We start from the raw sequence: 13,970 nt of genomic DNA, 5'->3' as shown, positions 1-13,970 counted from the left end.
AAAAAAAAAAAAACCAGCTTAATACATGAGTCCTGGTGTGGCACTGTAGGGTAAACACTGGACCATGAGGTCAGTTTGAACTGCAAGGTTGGTGGCTCAAACTCATCAACCTCTCCTTGGAAACCCTAAATAGGGTTGTTGTGAGTCAGAACTGACTGGATGATACTTAACAACAACAAAGGACACAGGAAAAAAGGAACCAGTGGCAACAAGAATAGATAGAAATTAAAAAGGGTTAACTACACAGGAGAAGGAAATTGCTAAAATTTGTGAGGAGAAGTCTAAAATAAAAGATACTTTTTCTTTCCATTTCTGGATTTTATTTTTGGTTACATATATTACTAGAAAATTGAAACTAACTACTACAGTATGTACATTGTTGTGTTACAAAATGTACAAATTTGTTTAACAATTTTTTTAAGTAATGCATCTACCTATATCTATATCTAAGGGGTTCTGGTAGCATGGTGGTTACAATTGGGTTGCTAACCTCAAAGTCAGCAGTTATAAACTACTAACTGTTCCACGGGAGAAAGAGGAGGCTTTCTGCTCCTGTTAAGATTTACATCTTCGGAAACCCTGTACAGAGTCGCTATGAGTTGGAACTGAATCCACAGCACACCACCATATATCTATATCGATATGCCACTTATCTGTCAGTTTGTTGTACTGTGGTGGCTTGTGTGTTGTTGTGATTCTGGAAGCTATGCCACAGTTACTTATATACCAGCAGCATCACTCATGGTGGACAAGTTTCAGCTGAGCTTCCAGACTAAGAAAGACTGGGAAGAAGGAGTCGGACAATTCCCAAATATTTAGTCATTGAAATCCTTATGAATATCAGTGGAACGCTGTCAGATAGCATCAGAATACTGAATATTAAAACATGATGATGAGCACCAGAATATTGTGAGATAGACAGTGCTGTAAGATGAGTCAATCAGGTTGGAAGGCACTCAAAATACGAATGAGGAAGTACTGCCTCCTCAAAGTAGAGTTGACCATGATGATGTGAATGGATGTTGGGACCTTCATTTGCTGATGGGACACAACTCAAAATGGGGGGAAACAACTGAAAACATCTATTAATAATTGGAATGTGGAATATTCAAAGTATGAATTTAAGAAAATTGGGAAGTGTCAAAAAATGAAATGGAACACATAAACTTCCATATCCTAGGCATTAGTGAGCTGAAATGGACTGGCATTGGCCATTTTGAATCTGACAATCACACAGTTCACTATGCCAGGAGTGACAAATTGAAGAAGAATGGCATTGTATTCTTCATCGAAAAGAACATTTCAAGCTCTGTCTTGAAGTACAATGCTATTTGTGATAGGTTAATAGCCACATGCCTACAAGGCAGACCAGTTAACGTAAGTATTTACTCACCAACCACTAAAGCCAGTGATGATGGAATTGAAGAATTCTGCCAACTTCTTCAGTCTGAAATTGATCAGCCATGCAATCAAGATGTACTGATAATTACTAGTGATTGGAATGCAAAGGTGTAAACAAAGAGGAAGGATCAGTTGTTGGAAAATATGGCCTTGGTGATAGAAACAATGCTGGAAATTACATGACAGAATTTTGTAAGACCAATGACTTCTTCATTGCAGATACCTTTTTTAAACAACATAAAAGAAGACTATACACAAGGACCTTACCAGATGGAATACATAGAAATCAAATTGACTACATCTTTGGAAAGAGACAGTGGAAAAACTTCATAGTATCAGCCAAAAGCAAGGCCAGGGGCAGACTGTGGAACAGGCCATCAATTATTCATATGCAAGGTCAGGCTGAAGCTGAAGAAAATGAAAACAAGTCCACGAGAGCCAAAATATGACCTTGAGCATATCCCACCTGAATTTAGAGATCATCTCAAGAACAGATTTGGTACATTAAACACTAAAGACCAGAGACCAGAAGAGTTGTGGGATGACATCAAGAACATCATACAGGTAGAAAGCCAAAGATCATTAAGAAGACAAGGAAAATAGAAAAGACAAAAATGGATGTCAGAAATTTGCTCTCCAGTGTAGAGATGGCAAAGCAAATGGAAGAAATGAAGAGGTAAAATAGCTGAACAGAAAATTTCAAAGGGCAGCTCAAGGGAGCTTCAGTAAGTTTATGGAAAAATGGAATTAAATGATAATTTTTCATTAATTTAAATTATTTTTTCAATGAATTTTTTAAGACCCCCATCTATACACCCTCTCCTAACTTAGCAACATGGTTAAATTTCAAAGACCAGACTGTTATACAAAAATCAGTATTATGCAAAAACATGGAGGATGATCACATCGGATCATAACATGGATGATGATTACATCACTGTACTTCTTGTATGGCACTATAAGATAAGCACTGAACTGCAAACCACAAGGTCAGTGGTTCAAACCCATTAGCTCCTCCTTGAAAACCTTGCATAGAATCTCTATGTGTTGGATTGACTCCATGGCACTTAACAACAGCAACAACACATCATTACATAACTACTAAATTATGTCACAATGTAATTATCAAATCACTGAGAGTCATGGCGCAGCCAGGATGATGCACAACCTTAACCATTACTCTTACCTTATACCTTGGCATTCATTACTTCCAGATGCATGTCTTTAATGTGAAAAATAGTCTGGTAGTAGATTTTTACTATTGTCGTAAGTGTAAATGTCAGATCACGAGATAGTCTTTAAGTAAAGAAGAGATCTATTATGATTACCATTATATGAAGAAGGAAATTGAAACTCAGAAAGTTGGCCAGAGATCATACTGTTACGTAGTGATAAAACTGGAGTTTAAACTCAGTGATGTTACTGCAAAGTTTGTATTGTCTAAACTGCTTAATTCTTCATCTTTAATTACTTCAGTCTTTTTATGTGCTGTTTTAGGTATATGTCAGGCCAATGTTTCCCTCTTCCTCTCCCTCTGTATCTGGCCTCATACTTGTTGACTACTGGCCTTCTCCTTTGTTCAATCCAAAAGCATACTCAACAACCTATGAATTACTGACTTTCATATTCAAAGGTGCTATCAACCCTTTACTAATAAATCTGCCCTGAAGAGAAAGACCAAAGAATCACGGTCTTTAATTTTAAGAATGTACAACTACCTGATATTTTTCAAGGTGAGAACCCCAGATTTGGATAAAAGGAAAGAAATATTATATGGCCTCCTGTTACATGCATAATAAATGTCATGTGTGTGGCCCTGGACCACAAGGTCGGTTTGAACTGCTTAGTCGGCAGTGTAAATTCACTAGTCGTTCCTCAAAACCCTATACAGGGTGACTATGAGTCGGAATCCACTTGACAACACTAAACAACAGTAACAACAACAACAAAAGATTCTGAAACCAAGTTTTAAAATAATAAATAAAATAATTCTCAATTAAGCATCAATATGCAAAATCCTTACAACGTCAGAAACAATCCAAGCTGAGAGGAGAGGTTCTAGGAAACTGTCATTCGCTGCATATTTAACTGGGCTTCTGAAAAATTATTTAAAAGAAATTACTCCTAACAAAATATTACATTTTCTAAGTACTTAAAGACAAATAATAAGTAGATGAACTCAGGGCTTTAAACAAGTTGAATTCGTCTCCCAACCCCTGGGAAGATCATGTTGGTGGTGAGAACGCACAAAATCAAACTGCTACAATGATGACTTAAAGCATGTATACTGTGAATAGAGAGCACAGGAATAATCCTTTTAGGATTTAAATGACAGCCCCTTCTGATTTACCAAAACGAGATTATTTACCTATTTTGTTGACTAAGTTAAAGCATATTCATTTCTACACCAGGAATCTCTTACTTTCCTTTCCCTCTTACTAAATCTCACTATGTGTTAATTTGGGCCCAGAAATTTAGAGGTATACTGGAAGGGATGTGCTTAAAATCTATAACAGACTACTCTAGAACCATTAAGGTTAAGACTTCATTGCACTTCCTCTGGACATTTGTGATCGTTGAATGACTGAAAATTTATGATGTTCACAGGTATTTGCATAGTCGTTTCTACACACCCATTTCTTATTTGTTTACATACCCATTTCTTATTTTGAGTGTGTAGAAATATGACATTGTAGAATAATGGAATTTTTCCACAAACTTTTTGAAGTTCCCTTGTATTATGCTGACAGATGTTTTGAGCTAAGGGACATACAATTAAGTTTTTGTCCTGTAGAAATGTGGGAGGCTTGATAAAGGCAATTTTAGGCTATTCTGAAGAATTGGGTTAATTCAATAGATTCCTGTTCTTTAATGTGCCATCCTTTGTAGATACTATTCAATATATGGCTTTGCCTCACTGTCTCTGTGGCTATGTATTAGCTTTGCTCAGAATTTGCTCATTCATCCATTCATTCAATAAATATTTATTGTGCATCTACTCCAGGGCACTGAACAGTGTCATTTATTGTTTCCCATCATATCGGTCTACTCCTCATTAAAATATTTGAATGATGGGAGCTATACTTAATACCATTTCTTCCTTTGCTTAGAATTCATTCACCAATCAAGAGCTGGTTAAATAGGGAACTGTGTAAGACGGCAGCATAGAAGCATACCAGTGTAATTGAGTATATTTTTTCTGAAAAACATTTCCTCCTTTCCTTGGAAACTAGGTGATTTTTTTGTTGTTGTTGTTTTTAGATACAAAAGCAAAGTACAATTTTGAGCAAATTACTACTAGCTAAAAGCCTGTATTGTACAAAACAGTAAGACTTGATGGGAGAGAAGCTTAATACATATTACAAAAAGTTAAAACATATATTGTTGCGGTTGCTGTTAAGTGCCATCGAGTCAGTTCTGACTCATAGCGACCCTGTATAGGACTTCCAAGGACCTGTCTTGTGGTTAGCCATCCAGTGCTTATCCTACAGTGCCACATTATGAAAAATGCAACCAGAGTGCGCTTTATTAAGAGCAGAACACTTTTTATATGTTCTATCTGCTCCCTACTCTCTGGTGGGTATCAGACATAATCTTCTCACGGCAGAACTGCCTCGTGTGATCATACATTTCATAATGGCTGTTCTGTTGTTCATGGCTTTCAATTGCTTTAGAATGCCTCTGTAATTTCCTGAAACCCTCTTATAGAAACCCAATCTTTCAGGCCTGTACAATTTAGGTCCTTTGGGATATTCAAAGCCTAGTGCAGAGTTTAGTGCCAACGTATGGTATAAATTGTGGCTTATCAAAGGAGGAAAGGTATCTTGATGAGAGAAACACCAGGAATCTCTTGTTTTCCTTTTGTCTTGTGAGTTTTAAAAGTGATGATGGAAGGCAGAACTGGGAAGCAAAGGAACATAGTCTTATTTAGATGGTTATAAAATCTTTATTGAAGCTTCTCTCTTTGAATCAGACTTGAATAAGGGGTCAATGATAATGGTGTATGATGGATAGAATGTGGGCAATATCCTAATTGTGGATATTTATCCAGTCCTAGAAAGATGAGGCTTTCTGCTTCCGTAAAGATTTACAGCCTCAGAAACCCTGTACAGGGTCGCTATGAGTCAGAACTGACTCTACCACCACCACCACTACCACCACATTCCCACAGTGATAATCTCTCTATCTCTCTGGCCTTGAAGACATCTGAGCTAGATCAGAGCTCACAGGTTAAAAAAGAAGGCATTCTTCAGATGGCCAAGTAGGCAGATATTAGCTGAAAGATACCATCCCTACCTTCTGATTTTCTGGCCACAAATTTAGCACTGGTTTTCCACTACTCCTTCAAGAAAGCCCAGGAATTCACAAGACTTTGCTACTTTTCTGACCTGCTGGCTCCTATGGCCCATTTGAGTTTGACAGTTTACTGGGAGGATCCATAGACTTCATGGAGGTTATATCCTACTTCGACTAGTTGTCTGTCAGATTGTCGTACTGTGTTGGTTTGGGTGTTGCTGTGATTCAGGAACTTGTGCCACCAGTATTTTAAATCTCAGCAGGGTCACCCACAGTGGAAAGATTCCAGCTGAACTTCCAGAATAAGACAAACTAGGAAGAAGGAGAGACGGATTATTTTCAAATATTTAGCCACTGAAAACCTTATGAATAGCAGTGGAACACTGTCAGATAGCACCAGAATATTGAATATTGAAACATGATGAAGAGCACTAGAATATAGTGCCTGAAGATGAGCCCCTCAGGTTAGAAGGCACTCAATGTACAACCATAGAAGAGCTGCCTCCTCAAAACAGAGTTGACCGTGATGATGCCAACAGATTAAAGCCTTCGGGACCTTCATTTGCTGATGGGCACACCTCAAAGTGAAGAGAAACAGCTGTAAACATCTATTAATAATAAAAATTGGAATGTACAAAGTATGAATCTTGGAAAATTGGAAATTGTAAAAAAAGAAATAAGAAATGGAACACAAAAACATTGATATCCTAGGCATTAATGAACTGAAATGGACTGGTATTGGCCATTTTGAATCTGACAATCACATGGTATGCAGGGAAAGCCAAATTGAAGATGAATGGTGTCACCTTCATTATCAAAAAGAACGTTTCAAGATCTGTTTTGAGGTACAATGCTATCCGTGATAGGCTAATACCCCTAAGCCTACAAAGAAGAACAGTTAAAACAACTTATTATTCAATTTGTATACCAACCACTAAAGACAGTGTCGATGAAATTGAAGAATTCTACCAACTTCTTCAGTTTGAAATTGATCAAACATACAATAAAGATGTATTGATAGTTCCTGGTGATTGGCATGGGAAGGTTGGACACAAAGAGGATCGATCAGTAGTTGGAAATATGATCTTGGTGATAGAAACAATGCTGGAGACCTCATGAGAGAATTCTGCAAGACCAATGACATGAACTTCACCAGATGGAATACACAGAAATCAAATTGACTACATCTGTGAAAAGAGATGGTGGAAAATCTCCATATCATCAGCCAAAACAAGGCCAGGAGCCTTGCCCATATGCAAGCTCAGGCTAAAACTGATCAGTTTTTGGAAAAATGGCCTTTGTGATAGAAACAATGCTGGAGATGGCATGATAGAATTCTTCAAGACCAATGACTTTTTCATTGCAAATATCGTTTTTAAACAACATAAAAGATAACTATATACAAGGACCTCACCAAATGAAATACACATAAATCAAATTGACTGCATCTGTGGAAAGAGATGGTGGGAAAGTTCCATATCATCAGCCCAAACAAGGCACGGGACAGACTACGGAACACACCATCAATTGCTCATATGCAAATTCAGGCTGAAATTGAACAAAATTTAAACAAGTCCACGAGAGCCAAAATATGAGTTTGAACATATATCACCTGAATTTAGAGATCATCTGAAGAACAGATTTGATACGTTAGACACTATAGACCAAAGATCAGAAAAATTGTGGGATGACATCAAGAACATCATACAGGAAGAAAGCCAAAGATCATTAAGAAAACAAGGAAAACAGAAAAGACCAAAGTGGATGTCAGAATAGACTCTGAAATTTAGTGTAGAGATGCTAAAGGTAATGAAAAAAATAAGGAGGTAAAAGAGCTGAACAGAAAATATCAAAGAGCAGTTCAAGAAGACAAACCCAAATACTATAACAAAATGAGGAAAGACTAGAAAGAAAGAACACACTCAGTTATTTTTCAAGTTGAGGAAACTGAAGAAAAAATTCGAGCCTCAACTTGCGGTATTGAAGGATTCTATGGACAAAGATTCTATGAGAGTACTGGTGTGGCACTGTTGGTTAATGCGCTAGTCTGCAAAGTTGGTTTGATCCACAAGGTCAGTGGTTTAAGCTCACCAGGCACTCCTAGGAAACCCTACTTAGAGTCCGAACAGACTCTACGGCACTTAGCAACAACAATGGGCAAAATATTGACTGATGCAGGAAGCATCAAAAGAAGATAGAACAAATACAGAGAGTCACTGTGCCAAAAATACACGGTCAACGTTGAGTTATTTCAAGAGGTAGCATATGATCAAAAGCCAATGATACTGAAGGAAGAAGTCCATGGTATACTGAAGGCATTGGCAAAGAGCAAGGCCTGGAAATTGACGGAATAAGAATTGAAACATCTATGCCAAGAAAATTGGAAGAAGACTACCTGGCCTACCAATTGGAAGACATCCAATTCCCTAGAAAGGTGACCTAATGGAAGGAGAAAAATCATCAGATAATATCATTACTATCACATGCAAGTAAAATTTTGCTAAAATTAATTTTTAAATGGCTGCAACAGTACACTGACAGAAATTCCAGAGGCACAAGCCAGATTCAGGAGAGGGAGTGTAACGAGGAATATCATTGCTGACATCTGATGGATTGTGGCTGAAAGTAGAGAATACAAGAACTCTATGTACACTTTTCTGCTCACTCCCCTCTCCTCCCAGAGCACTGCTCCAACTGCACTGAGCGATCTCTGAGCTCCCGGCTACTGCTATGCTAGCGCTGCTGTCCCCCGCAGCCGTCATAATCATCTACCCAGACCACATCAGCCGTGAGATGTTCTTCTGCATTTACAAGATCCGGAAGATAGCAGACGAGCTGTGCTTGAAAGTCGAGGGGAAGATGGTCAGCAGGACAAAGGATAACATTGGTGACTCGCTCATCAGTGAAGGCACCGAAAGTACAATAGTCACGGGTATTGACATTGTCATGAACCTTCACCTGCAGGAAACCAGCTTCACAAAAGAAGCCTACAAGAAGTACATCAAAGATGACATGAAATCAAAGATGACATCAAAGGCAAATTGAAGAACAGAAACCAGAAAGAGTAAAACCCTTTATGACAGGAGCTGCAGAGCAAATCAAGCACATCCTGGCTAATTTCAAAAACTACCTGTTCTTCATTGGTGAAAACATAAATCCAGATGAAATGGTTGCTCTGCTTGATTGTCGTGAAGATGGTGTAACCCCATATATGATTTTCTTTAAAGACGGTTTAGAAATGGAAAACTATTAACCAATTTGGCAATTATTTAGACCTGTCACCTGTCATCTTAGCTGGCTGCTGCTCTTCATCCACACAACACCAAGACTTGGACAAAATGGGACTGATGTCATCTTGAGACCTTGATTTATTTGGAGCAGAGGCTTTTTTTTTTTAAAGGAGGAAAAAAAAGTGTAGGTTATCTAAAAATATAAATGCATTTAAAGTAAAAAAAAAAAGAGAGAGAGAGAGAGAGAAAGAAATACATTTACTGTGCTTTGTTGAACTACACAAAGGCTTTTAATTGTGTGGATCATGATGAGCTATGGACAAAATTGCAGAGAATGAATATTCTGAAATACTTTATTTGTGCTCATGAGAAACCTGTACCTAGACCAAGAGGCAGTTGTTCGAAAAGTACAATGGAACATAGAGTGGCTTAAAATTAGAAAAGATGTGAGATAGGGTTTTTATTGTTTCACTATACGTATTCAATCTGTATGCTGAGCAAATAATGCAAGAAACTGAATTATATGAAGAAAAAGGTGGCATCAGGATTGGAGGAAGACTCATTAACAACCTGAGATATGCAAATGATACAACCTTGCTTGCTGAAATACTTACTGATGAAGATTAAAGACCACAGCTTGCAGTATGGGTTGCACCTCAATGTAAAGAAAACAAAAATCCTCACCACTGGACCAATAAATAACATCAAGATAAGTGGAGAAAAGATTGAAGTTGTCAAGACTTCATTTTGCTCGGATCAACCATCAACACTCATGGAAGCAGCAGTCGAGATCAAATGCCGTGGTGCATTAGGCAAATCTGCTACACAAGACCTTTTTAAAGTGTTGAAGAGCAAAGATTCTGTTTGAGGACTAAGGTACGCCTGACCCAAGTCATAGTATTTTCAATAACCTTGTATGCATGTGAAAGTTGGACAGTGAATAAGGAAGACTGTAGAAGAATTGATGCATATGAGTTATGGTGTTGGAGGAGAATATTGAAAGTGCCACGGGCTGCCAAAAGAACCAATAGATCTGTGTTAGGAAAGTATAACCAGCATGCTCCTTGGAAGCCAAGATGGCCAGACTTCATCTCTCATACTTCAGACAAATTATTAGGAGGACTTGTCCCTAGAGAAGGACATCATGCTTGGTAAAGTGGAGGGTCAGAGAAAAAGAGGAAGACCCTCAAGGAGATGATCCGCACAGTGGTAGCAGCTATGGACTTAAGAGTAACAACAATTGTGAGGTTGATGCAGGACTGAGCAGAGTTTCTTTCTGTTGCACATAGGTTTGCTGTGAGTCAGTGCCGACCTGATGGCACCTACCAACAACAATGTTACCATACTTATAACTACAGATTTACTATAACCAAATGAAGAGACACCTGGAGCGTAGTCTGAGAGAGTTTCCTATACAATCTTCCATGTCCCAAAGGATGGACTGTTCTCCTAAGAGCAGATGTTCTCAAGTAGGAAGTCTCTGAGCCTTCATGTTCCAGGTTTTTTATCAGCCAGTCTTGAATGATAGGACATATCATGTCTCCTAAGCTAGTTGATATCAGCCTTCCAGGTGTGTGTTTTCTAGTCTGATAGCATGCACACAGCAGCATAAATTCTCAGTTATGGCTTGGAAATCACAGACCAAGACATCACAGTTACTCAAAGGGTTGTTTCCCTGGCACAAAGGACAAATACCACCTTATACTAGTCCTTTACTACACAATAAAATGTTCTGAATTATTGATTAAAATGTTTTTTGTACCAATAATCATTCCAAGGGAGTCCTGATGTGGCACTGTAGGATAAGAACTGGACTGCAAGGTTGATTTGAACTGCAAGGTTAGTGGTTCAAACTTATCCTTGGAAACTCTATACAAGGTCTCTGTGAGTCAGAACGGATTCAATGGCACTTAACAACAACAATAGCAACAATTATTCCAAAAACCCTAAATGGCTAGATTTTATGGGAAGAGAGCTACTGAAAGCAATAACATCATTTGTTTGAAAAAGAAGGTAGTGTGATATCTCAGATCCTTGATCCTAAATAAAGTTGTATGTATAGCAGATCTCTAGCAAACAATGCCATTTCTAGAATTTAATTGACTGATAACTTCCTAAGGGAAGAACATGAATAATCTAAAAGATTATGATCAACCTACAATATATTTTTCTTAATAGTTTGTTTCTAATCCATGTAACAGAGAGATCACTTAAGCATGAGTTAGGAGAGCTAGGTTGGAGTGTAAGTCAAATTGACTGCTTACACAAAATTACTTTACTCTCTGAAACTCATTTTTCTATCTAATAATATATTCTGTGGTAGAAGTGTAGTTCATTGTATACCCTATCCACAAACCTCAAGAAAAATTGTCTTATCAACTGTTCTTGCTGAATAAGCAGGAGCCATGTTTATAACCTTATAATGCCATTCCCCAAACCACAGGTGATGGGATTGAGGAAGGTAACTGATTAAGGGAAATCCATTCATGGACTCCCTCTTAGAGACTGCTGTTGCCTCTGTAAACTGAACTGGTCAATTAGATTTCTATTGGATTTTAAAATTGGAAGTCAGGAAACTATGAAGTGTTAAAATGGGAATAAAGCTATAAGGTAATGAGCTTGATGGTCCACGAGAAAAAGAACTAGGAAAGAGTACAGGGTAAAATGTTGCAGAGAGACGAGACAAACAGAAATGCCACGAGTAAGGCATTCTGGCTCATGTTGGACAGTTGCCTCCATTCTTTTTGTCTTTGGTTTTCTGCAGTATGAATACGATGTGGTTAAGTGTGAGGTATGTGTACTGATGGGTATTTTCGGAACTTTCTGGATCTGTGGTTTGGTGTCTGTCATTTATTTCAGATAGTTCTTATTCATTATTACTTCAAATATTTCTTCTGCTTTTTGCTCTCTTTTCCTTTTGGTATTCTAATTACTTGTACAAATATCTTGTATTTTATTAAATTGTCCCGTGTTCTAGGATGTTCGGTTCTGTTTTTACCTTTTTTCTTCTTGTGTTTCTTTTTATGACTTCTAGTGGTCTATTTTCAATCCCACTAGTTTTTTATTTTGGGGTGTTTTTTTCAAAATGTTGGCCATGCCAAATCCACTGATAAGTCTATCAAAAACATTCTTATTTCTGTAGCAGTGTTTTGATTTCTAGCATTTCCCTTTGGTTCTTTCATAGTTTCTCTCTCTCTACTTACATTATCCATCTGTTTCTGTATATTTTCTACTTTTTTCCTTAGAGCCCTTAACACCTTAATTGTAGTTATTAAAAATTTCGCGTCTGTTAATTTGGACTATTCAGACTGTGCTTTTTCTTGGCTTGCAATTTCTTGCTGAAATCTGGATGTGTTGTATTGGGTAACGGGAACGAAAGTAAATAGGCCTTTGGTGTGAAGATATATGTTAATCTAGCTAGTTGTTGTTGTTAAGTGCTAGCAAGTCAGTTGATACTCATGGTGACTCTGTATAGGGTTTCCGAGGAGCCGCTGATGTGTTTGAACTGCAGACCTTGTGGTTAGCAATCCAGTGCTTATCCTACAGCCCCACAATAGGACTCCAATCTTGCTAGGAGTTGGGCTCTATTTAATGTTTGCTGTAGCCATAAGTGCTGAAGGCTTCAAATTCCTCTAGAGCCCTTGTTTTTATCTCCCCTCTTAACTTGCTGTCTTTAAATACTCATCTTCAGAGAGAGTCTGTTTTGAAGCTCCGTCAGCAGTTAAACACTGTTATATTGAAGCCTTGTTGGTATGGTGATAAGATAGAGAGGAACATGAAAGTACTCTATAGCCATATGGTTAAATCTAAGTCTTTTAGTGGCCTGTGTTCCTAGGTTGTGGCCTTCACAAGAGCTCTCCAGTGGTGTAGCTCCCCTCCTCCCCGTTGCTCCGTACTCCACTCACTGGTTACCACATTCTAGTCTATTTCTGTGGAAGACTGTCTCCTGCTGACTACTCCCTCAGGTAAGCCAAGAAAGAGGGGACTGAATTGGAAGGTTAAGGCTCTTGCAAAGTCTTTTCTCCTGGAAAGCAGGCCTTATGGAAAAGACTCTGGGCATATTACATAATCATTACTTTCCCCCTCCCCTTACCCGACTCGTGAGGGGCTCTTTCTCAGATCTTCACCATAAGAACCTGGTGGGGTTCCTGCAGGTCAAGTCAACACAAGTGTGGAAGGTCTCTTACAACTGCACCCTCCCAGGCATAAATGTTATCACTCACTCTAATCCACACTCAGACTCCAGTAAATCTTCGAAATAACCATCTTAGTGTGCCTACTAGATTATTGGAGTCCTGGTATAGTGCTGTGGATTAAAACACTGAACTGCAAGGTCAGCAGTTCAGACTCACCAGCCGCTCCTTGGAAACCCTATACAGGGTCATGATGAGTCAGGAACCAATTCTACGGCACTTAACAACAACAACATCTAGATTATTACAGAGCCCTGGTAGCATAGTGTAGTACGTAATAGCCCGATAACTGCAAGGTCAGCAGAATCTACCAGCAGCTCCATGGGAGAAACAGGATGCTTTCTGCTCCTGTAAAGATTTCCAATCTCAGAAACCCTATACAAGGTTGCTATGAAAAAGAATTAGCTCAATGGCACACCACCACCATCACCACCACCATCACCACTAACTTATTGGGGAGTCCTGGTATGGCACTGTAGTATAAGCACTGGACTGCTAACCACACGGTTGGTGGTTCAAACCCACCAGCTACTCCTCAAAATCCTATACAGGGTCACTATGAATCAGAGCTGAGTCAGTGACACTTAGCAACAATACCAACTGGTTTCTGGCTGCAGTAATTTCTACTGATTCTCCAGATTTCAGGCTTATGGTTTTCCCTGCAATCTCTGTTCTCTGTGGGTCCAGGAAAAGTAGTTCATTTTCAGTTTGTCCAGATTTCTCTTGCTGTAAGGATGCAAGTGATTAAAATATGCCAGAGATAAAAGTTGGTGTCGTCATTGCCTCCATTCTTGAAGGCTGGTCTTTGGATTCTCATGGGATCTCTCTATTTAAAATACATTCATCTTCT

The 13,970-nt window shown here is 38.5% G+C and overlaps 1 pseudogene; it reads left to right on the top strand.

Annotated features, from left to right (window-relative positions):
• Positions 1 to 8,427: 8,427 nt before the first annotated feature.
• On the top strand, positions 8,428 to 8,950 carry LOC102824915 (annotated as a pseudogene).
• Positions 8,951 to 13,970: the final 5,020 nt, after the last annotated feature.

The sequence above is a fragment of the Chrysochloris asiatica genome, unplaced genomic scaffold, assembly GCF_000296735.1.
Source record: "Chrysochloris asiatica unplaced genomic scaffold, ChrAsi1.0 scaffold00190, whole genome shotgun sequence".
NCBI classification, from domain to species: domain Eukaryota; kingdom Metazoa; phylum Chordata; class Mammalia; order Afrosoricida; family Chrysochloridae; genus Chrysochloris; species Chrysochloris asiatica.
The sequence above is the reverse complement of the archived record's forward strand: the minus strand, read 5'-3'. Positions and strand labels throughout refer to the sequence as shown.